Genomic DNA, 9,474 nt, shown 5'->3' with positions numbered 1-9,474 from the left:
GAACTCGTTAAGAATGTCCAAAGAGAGACAGTCAAGGAAACTTCTGGTGTTTTAATTTTGAACCGCAATGGAAGCCGCAGACTTCGCTGAAAACACCTGCCTTAATGGCGTTTGACTGGTTTGAACGTGCTTAGTCAATTTACAAAATTCATCCAAAAAAAGTTAAGACTTGAAACCAAACTTGGAACTCTTCCTTTTGACTGTATTAATGAAGACCTACTTGGGTTTCTTAAATTTATTTGGCGCTGTGGGAAATTGGAGATAAACAATTTTTTTATTATTATCTGGATTATTTGATTAAGATTTCAATCGCAAGCCGGATGCGCAGTTTTCTGCAAAACAAACAAAAAAAACCGCGCCCCATCCGAATTTTCTTCATGACACAGTCGCAGCCCCAAATAAAATAGGCCATTTCCGAGTTCACGTCTGTGTCCTCTTCAAAGCGAGTGTGCGCGCGAAGTTTTTGTGTTGGTAATTAGTTCTATTTTACAAATGAATGAAAAACTTCGAACTTACACTCGCTTTGAAGAGGAGGTAGACATGAACTCGGAAATAGCCTAATGATCGTGTTGGTAAATTAAGCATCTTGAAATTTTTGAACTGTAAATATTTCATGCATAGATCATACGTAATTTAAACGCATTTCCAGCATTTAAGGAGCATTTGTTCCCTACAAATTTAATGTCTAATGACAAGACAAGAAACAAGAGACTGAGATGGAAAATAAACTAGATTCTTTATTATTTCTCTCCACTCTTGAGATTGGGTTAAACTTGTTACACAAACATCTTCCTATCGGCGCACAACAAAAGGCAGGTCCAAGTCATTTGCGATTGACGATTTGTCCTCGACTTTATGTGGGACAAACGAGGGAATCTGGTTCCACACCAAGTTCCACTGCCATCCAGGCGCACTCGGCAACACAACAAGAGCGACGGACTGGAAACAACAAAAATAGCAAACATGTGGCTTTTTAATTTGTCAAGTACGTAAAATAAAACATGTTCCCGAAAGAAAAAAACCGAGCATCAAATATGGCATTTCTTTACCGCGTGTTCGGAAGGAGCATTGTAAAATGGACGTGTCTATTCCATATTTTGCCATCTTCTTTTTCACGAAAGCTCCGCATTCTCTAACTGCAACGAAACAAGTGAAGCAATTTTATAAATACCTCGTGATTACTTTGATGCTGTCTACATTTAAAATACTTGGACTGCGAAAATTGGATGAGGTTAAGCGCAACAAAGTTAGGTTTCATGACAAGAAAATCGGAAAAAACTGTATTCCCCTGCACACCCCGCACGTGCGTTGTAACGTTTAATTTTGGAACGTTTCACAAATTAATGTTCCCCTCATAACCATCCATTCCGTTAAATAGCGGATATTACATGGCCACGCGGGGATACGAATTTTATCTTCTCGCGCTGAAAGTATCTCTCACTCGTTCGCAAAGTAATGTTCTGTTTTGATGAAATGTCTAGATTTAAAACAACTTGTTTTACATAACTTTCTTATCTTGTTTCATGTTACACAACATGCGTGTTTTAGCGGTTGGTGACCACTTTTTCATCATTTCGAAAATGAATAAAACAAGTTGTTTTAAATCTAGACATTTCATCAATATCTATATAATAAACAGAACATTACATGGCCGCTTGAGGATACGAATTTTATCTTCTCGTGCTGAAAGTATCTCTCACTCGTCCGCTTCGCTCATTCGTGATCATGAGAGATACTTGCAGCACTCGAAGATATAAAATTCGTATCCCCGCGCGGCCATGGAATATCCTCTATTTAACTCCTCAGTAGACATTTGCATGACAACGCCATTTGACTACAAGTACCAGAGTACCTACAGGTTTTGCTTCTCTTGTTATTTGTACCCCATTGGGAAGACAATTTGTAGTCAAATGACGCTCTCGTGAAAGTTGCCTATTTTACAACCCAATCGAATTACATGTGGAACTGCCGAGATATGATTATGGCATCGTCAATTTACTCTCTTCAACAACAGCAACTCTTTATTATGCTCAGAATAACAATTAAGTTAAATGTAAAAAGGATAAAGACGATTTTAATTTGCTCTCGACTGGGGCGCGGTCAGTCCTAAACAGGGTAAGGTGCGCTCCAATTTTGATCGAAAGTCTGTTCGCGGGCTTCAGCGCTGACCTAAAAAAGGTTTGTCTTTTAGGGAAACGAACAAGCGCTGAGCAAAGGTTGTAATAAGGGAAATAACTACGGCTACGGGAACGACAACGCTACAAAACAAGAATATGATTGGTTAGAAGAGGCAAAAAAAAAAAAATTGTACTGCACGTGCGACACGTGAAATCATCGAATTTGAGGTTTTAACGACAACGCGAGCGTACAAATGAGAATCTTTCATTCTATATTTTTACTCTGAAACCGCTCGTATTAATTCAATTTTAGGATAATTCGCCCACATTGTACGAAGTGAACGAGACGAAATAATCGCGAAAGGCTTAGGATTGTGCAAAGTTACATTTTGAAGTGAAGTCTTCGTCGTCGTCGCTGTAGTAGATCTTAAAGTCCCTAGCATTACTGAAATTAATTTACATTACTGTTCCTCCACTTCGCCATTTCGTCAAGAGAACGCGCAAAATATGAGACGGTAATTGTAGTGTCCTGGTTTGACCGGTTTAAAATAGAGCAAATACGGAAGGAACGAGAAAAGTTGGGCGTTTTTTCGTGATCGCATTTTTCAATAAGAGATTCTTTTTAGCACGATGCACTTTCGAGGCCAGAGCTCTTCTCTTTTGAGCATGACTGAGGGAAAGAAGAGCTCTGGGGAACCCTGAAACAAAATATTTACTCATTGGTTTTCATGAAGAACAATGAAAAGCGTCTCTGATTGGTGTTAGACCGAGGAGTGAGCACGGCACATGTTTTCCTACATGCATGGAGTTTCCCAAAGCCTGGGGCCATGATCCGAGGCTCTGGTGACGAGAATGTACGATGCACGGCACAAGAATTTAGCTTCTCATCGATTGTCACTCATTTTGTTTATTCAATCAACCTAAGGTTCACCTTAATATAAAGATTTAGCCAAACCTAAAGGCAATTTAGAATTATTTTTCTTTCGATGAGTAATAATAGCAAGGTGACACACGCTAACACCAACCCGGTGTGGCCAACGCTTTACGCATACGCAAAACCATTTCACCCGGTCAATTAGCAGCCATGAACAGCTGTTTCGGCCTTTTGGGCCTCATTAGCATGGCGTAGCCAAGAAACTAAGCGGATGGTTTTAGCACCCGCTTAATTGGCAGCTTCACATGCCATACATGTGGTAAGCTGGGTTGGGAACAGCAAAACTGTTCTCCTACGGCAAGCGTGTGGGAAGGTGAATCACATTAAGACATCGTGTATGGCATGTGAAGCTGCCACTTAAAAGGGGTGCTAAACACACCCGCCTGGTATGTTAGCGACGCCAGGCCGAAAGAGCTGTCCATGGCTGCAAATTGACCGGGTGAAATGGTTTGTGCGCATGCGTGATGTGTTCGCCACACCGGGTTGGTGTTGGCCTGTCACCTTGCTTGCCGAAAAATGAACTAAAACGTAAACGAATCCCATTGTGGAAAGTGCGTTTGTTCGATATGAACGCACTCTTCACATTCGTTTTCAAGGCTTCGCCCTTTCGTTCTGTGAAAAGCAGTATGGACTCGTTGCAATCAACCACAACCATTATTTTTACTCGCACTAAAACAACCATTACTTTGACTGAAATTGATTAATTATACAACGTACTGGCTCCGTCAGAAATAACCACAGGGTCTAGAGGAGCCAGGCGGCTATTGGAATAGTATACTGAACGGAAATAGATTACATAAAAGATCGGGGATAGCTATTCTTAGAGTTGTTTCCTAGAGTTATTTCGTAGAGTTAGAGTTAATAAGTGTCCAAGGTCGGTCGTCAAATTAAGTAAAACAGCCTGTTGAACAACTAGACAATTGCAAGACTTACACACATTAATCGTTCCACACAACCAACACAGTATACTAACGCAGTAAATATCAATATATTTAATCGAACTGAAAAATAAGAAAATGAAAATATGGGACGTCGGCACTCTCTAAGTTAACAACGAGGAACAAGGAAACTAACTTACCGTTTCCTTTTCCGATTTTGTCTTCCTTCCACATCGGAAGAGAGACTAGAAATGAGTCAAGTAATAAGTTAGAAACTCGTGGCAAACCGAACAGACAGTTTGCTTTCCGGTGGACATGCAACATTGCATGTAGCTGCTGAAAGTAGACAAACTTTACCTCGTAGTTTTGTATCAATGTTTTATTGGCTTTAATTGGATTCTAAAGCTTTAACTTGCATTCCGCTGGCCACTATCTAGACGTCCTTTGGGCTAATTGCGCGCAATAAATCATATCGCAATAAGAAAAGACGTTGCAAGAAAAAGTCTTATATGAAACCGTAGTACCAAAAACTTATAAATCTCGTTTTATCAAGGTTCCATAGAATTTACCTGCTCCTCTATTAAATAATGCGTTGTATTCTTTGGCTATTTTAGATTCTAGGTTTCATTTCTTGAAAAAAATTGATTTGAAACTATTCGAATGTACGAAAAATCGTGCAAGGTGCTAATAGTTTAGTTGTTTTCTGTCGATATTCTTGTTTTGCTTTTCGCCTCCATTTCCTTTTTTAATAATTTGGTATTCAGTTATTACTGCAGTCGAGCTATTTGACTATTTTGTCGCTTGATTTCCTTAGCTACTTCAAAAGTTGTTTCAGTAATTTACAGTTTTCGGCATTGTTGTACCTTACCTCACATTTTCGTCAGCATTTTATTAACGTTTTCGTTTTAACGGCTTTTCAAAAAGTGTGTTATATCTTACATGAGATCAGCAACTGAATATTTTACTTAAAGTGTGGACAATATTACATTCGGCAAATTACTCTACAAATTGAACTAGACAGGTATGCTTTTTTTATTTAAGGGCGATTTAAATCATTTTTGTGGTGACTTGGAAACGCGACTTTTAGATTGCTTCAATGAATTGTTGATTTTCGAGAAGTTAAACCACGCATAAGCGTTCTCTGATACGTCTAAATTCAATTTTCTTAAAAAACAAAGGAACGACGGAAAATTAAAGAAATGTTTTTGAGGATTGCAAGCTAATGCAGGAACACATGTCATGGGTTCATGTTAGAGGTCATATTTGACCCCGTTTGCTTCTTCGTCCGATCAAACAAAAAACTAAATGTGCTGAAATTGCAGTCAGGAATTTGCATAATGACTATAAGAAATGTTGGCCATAGACTTATTTGAACGTCAAACCACGTTCTCAAAAAACTTGGTAAAGACGTTTCGACCGAAAATGACCGAAGGTTTTCGGTCGAAACGTCTTTACCAAGTTTTTTGAGAACGTCGTTTTACGTTCAAATAAGTCCACGTCCAACATTTCTTACAGTCATTAAACAAAAAGCTCTTTATGCAGATTTGACGGCGTTCGATGTGTCTCCGTTTTGGCGCCCAAAGCTAAGGATGGTAGACCGTAAATTTGTAAAACCATAAATTTTGCAAAGAGGAATTCGTTTAGAAATTACTTCCTAATTTACAAATCTAGATTGCGTGCAATGGAAAGCGATACAAAATGAAATACTTCATAAAATTAAACGGGAATACAATATCAAGACGTGGAGAAGAAAACGTAATCCTTAACCTGACTTTAAAAGATCTTTTTCAGTTGACACAATGAAAGGAAAGGTAAAGCAAAATCAACACTTGTTTAGAAAACAACGAATGAATCCAGAATCAAACAAAGGGGATAACTGCAAAGAGTTCTTGTTATATATTGTTTTGCGTCTTCCGCACTCCTTCGAAATTCAAGAGTTCCCGGAATTCGACAATTCTTTCTTCATCGTCGTTCTCTGTGCTTGCTGGATAAATGAGATTCTTCGTGTTTGTTCAGTAGTACCTAATCCTAGCTTGGTTTTCTTTTGTCCCATTGTGTTGTTTTAAAAAATTCACGTAAGTTGTATTGAATTTTTCAGGAATGTAAGAGAATCGAATTAGACAAGGAGAAAAAAAAATATCACTAGTTGAAATACTCACAGCATATTGACGTAAGAACAAGCAGTATCGCGATTTCTTTGTAAACCATTATTGCTCCTCAAATTCTGCCGACAACCGTGGGTGTTGTTGCTTTCTTTATCGATCGGTCAATTTTTCCTCACCTTAAAAGCTCTATTTTGGTTCATTTCCTAAATTAAGCTTAATTTTATACCCAGCCAGCTCCTAATTTGAAGCAGCTGCGTAGAGAACTAACATTCATATAACACATCTAATTAGACCACCGTTACATTAACGCATTTAGCTGATCACAACAGACTTTCTTTCCTAAAAAGATTGAATTTGTTCCCACAAAACCAACATGACAACCACTCTCCGCATTTCCGCGCGAAGTCTTTGAAATCGCATCCGTTTGGCAGACGGCTCAATTAAAATGAAAAAAATATCATCTCCTTGTGCAAGCAAAAAATCATTCCGGTAGCCATAGATTTTAACATCTTGTATCAATTTCACTGATCCTTGCTTTTATCTTTTTAAAGTCCCACGTCTTTTTTTCCAGTGGAAACAAAACTGTCGAAAGAATGTTTATTTTCCTGACTAAATGAAATGTTTTTCTGTGCGCTCGGAAGCGAGAAGGCGTCCGAAAATTTTGCCAATTATAAATTGGAAAATGGAACAACCTGGATTCGTGTGACTAATTAACCGTAACCAATTTTTCATTTGCTTTTACGAAGAAGTTTTGTGGTTTTCAACTCAAAAGAAGATTTTCTTGTCACTTGCGGAAATCGATCTTGATTTTGCCAAAAAGTGCAGGCTATGCGCTAATCCTCATTTGCTCTTCGTCGAGAGGCGTACTCAAAACAAATCTTCAAGTGTTCTTTTCTTCTAATTGAGAATTTCAAGCTTTCAATATAGAGGAAAGTGTGTTTTTTGTTGACAATTCGGAGGCGACCAACGAATGAAATTGATGAAGGAAATACCTCCTCTTGAAAAGACAATCTTGTTCATTGAATTTCCAATTCAGTGTTTTTTCAATTTCGGATTTGCAAAGTCGATCCTTTAAGAAATATCACAAACATACGAGCATTATCATCAATAAAGAAGATGATCCCTCAGCAAAACCAGCAAGTAGTTGATTTGTTTCTTAGAAAAAGCTCCCATATAAGGTCGACCTCTAGTTCCTCTTTTTCATGATAAAGATTGTGTGTAAGGAACGTGGTGAAAGGTAGCGCGCCGGCAAATTAGGTTCGAATCAGAAGATTCTACTCAAACTGTAGAGAAAGCAGTGAATAAACCGTGACTTTTTCTAAAGATCACGAAACCTCTTAGTTTGCAATACATGTTCTGATACAGAGGTCTCTGCGTTAGTTACAAAATAATTTGGAAAAAAAAAAAACTTTCTGAATTGAAAACAACTTACTTGAAGTGTTTTAAGTTTGGGTGAAAAAACCATGCGTGGTAACACAAAAAATAATAGACTGCGATGATAACTGGAATCTACTACTATATAAAGAAGCTCACCACATCAAGCGTTCAGTACTTTCTTTGAACAGTGGTTTAAAAGCCAGTAGAGAACTTTCCCTATTCTCTTGATAGCATCGTCTTTGTTTTGCATTTTCACGTGCTCAATACTGCTTATGTACCATCTATAGTATTTTAATTTCTGATACTTGTTGGTCACCTCAGTCTGAAGATGATATAGATTTATATCGAGATATTATAAGTAAACGTTTCTCTGCATTTGTTGCCTGTATTACAGACACACAATGCATTTACGGAATTACATTTATTCTCCTTCTCTAACTGCAGTGATCCTCTTAACTCTCATTTCATGTCCATTCCACAGTTCAAATTTATGGAATTTTTATATATTCTATTCTTACCGCAAACGGCACATTAGCTAATCAGATTGCGAGATTACAAGCAATTGTAGTAAAATTTCTTTTGACACTGAGATACTCGATCTGTCGAGCGTGGTACAAATCAAACGCCAAAACCACTTAGTAACCTCGCCTCTCTATGAGCATCTGTTCGTTCGATTCCCGCCTGGGACTCTGAATTTCCAGTTGTCTTTGTTTCGCCCGTAGCCAAGCAGTTAGCCATGAAACAATAACATCAAAGCGAACAGATAACATGGTTGACAGAACGTTAGCTTTTTTCTGAAACCTGTTCGCAACTGAAAAAGATTCAAAGTTGAAAGAAATTTGTTTTTTCTTTAAGTCTACTGTACGCCTTTTCTTCCTTACTCAATGACTTGTCCATTTTTTTTTTCACGCTTTTGATTTTCAACTTCTGCCCCACTGCCGAACCTTTAGGGCAGTGGTCCGCTGTTCATAATCTCTGTAAAAGTACTGTAAAGGAACAAGGCGACGCTGATTTACAGGGTATGTGTGTTGCTCTATCAACTTCGCATCCTCACGTGATTTATGCACAATCACCTCTTCTTCCTGGTAGTCTTTACTGGACCGGCAGACTTTTTTTCCCTTTTTATCGCCTCCATTTCCGCTAAAAAAATTTGCTAATATCGAGTAAATATCCAGGAACAGATACAAGTAGAGGATAAGCACGAGAACGGCCACTGTAGTGTTCATTTCACACGAAGACCAACAGAATGTGTCCAGGTCAAGTATGTCGTGTCACAGTCCTTCAATAGCCTCCCATGGAAGAGAAAAGAAAGACCGTTTCTCTTTTTAAATTTGCCGGTTGATAATTATTTCCGCACAGATATGTTGCGGTTTACAAGAGCCGGACAGTGGATGTTTTGAAGATTTTCACTCGGACACCTGCTATTTGATGAATTTGCATAAAGAGACGAGAGAAACGGTGAACCCTTTAATACAACAATCGTTCCAATGAATCGAAACGAGTCATTAACAAACCGAGTGCACCACTAAGGGGAAAAGCTTGTGAAGTACACGTAGCCGGCTACGAACATGGATTTGTACGCGTCGCAGGCTACAAATATGGAAATCTTTTTACCGCAGTCGTTTGCACGAGGAATTGTACAAACCGCGCGGTACCGTGAATAGCTCACTTTTTACCAGTCCTACCTCTTCCCTTCCTAAGCTGTACATTCTGTCGGCCTAAACGCTTTCGTCCTTGTTCCCGCGTGAAATAAATGCGGATCAAAACTTGAGACACTTTCTTTCGCACAAACCGAACGATACTGCTTATGACAAGATGACCAGTGCAGTGAACTTTACCAACTTCTTGCTGGATTTGGAGGTAGCCCAAGAGGCGGTCCGACTTTTAATCCGTTGTAGCATACAAATATACTTTATTACCATATGTGTATAGTTTAGCGGGATTCTCTGCCAACAAGACAGCCACCCAATGCCTCGAATTCGATGCGCTTATTAGATCCACTTGATATAACTGTAACTTGGTTGAAAATGAAGATTCACCTTTCACTTTTTATGATAAAGATG

At 38.6% G+C, this 9,474-nt stretch overlaps 1 protein-coding gene across 1 annotated transcript in view; it reads left to right on the top strand.

The window, feature by feature from the left end:
• Positions 1 to 741, top strand: part of LOC138050000 (probable cytosolic Fe-S cluster assembly factor v1g210509) — a 33,628-nt gene extending 32,887 nt beyond the window's left edge. Inside the window, exon 22 of the mRNA XM_068896494.1 lies at positions 1 to 741. This exon is cut by the window's left edge and continues 144 nt beyond it. The gene's annotated coding sequence lies outside the window, so the exon portion shown is untranslated.
• The last annotated feature ends 8,733 nt before the right edge of the window (positions 742 to 9,474 follow it).

This window comes from Montipora capricornis, chromosome 5 (assembly GCF_036669925.1).
Source record: "Montipora capricornis isolate CH-2021 chromosome 5, ASM3666992v2, whole genome shotgun sequence".
NCBI lineage: Eukaryota > Metazoa > Cnidaria > Anthozoa > Scleractinia > Acroporidae > Montipora > Montipora capricornis.
The sequence above is the reverse complement of the archived record's forward strand: the minus strand, read 5'-3'. Positions and strand labels throughout refer to the sequence as shown.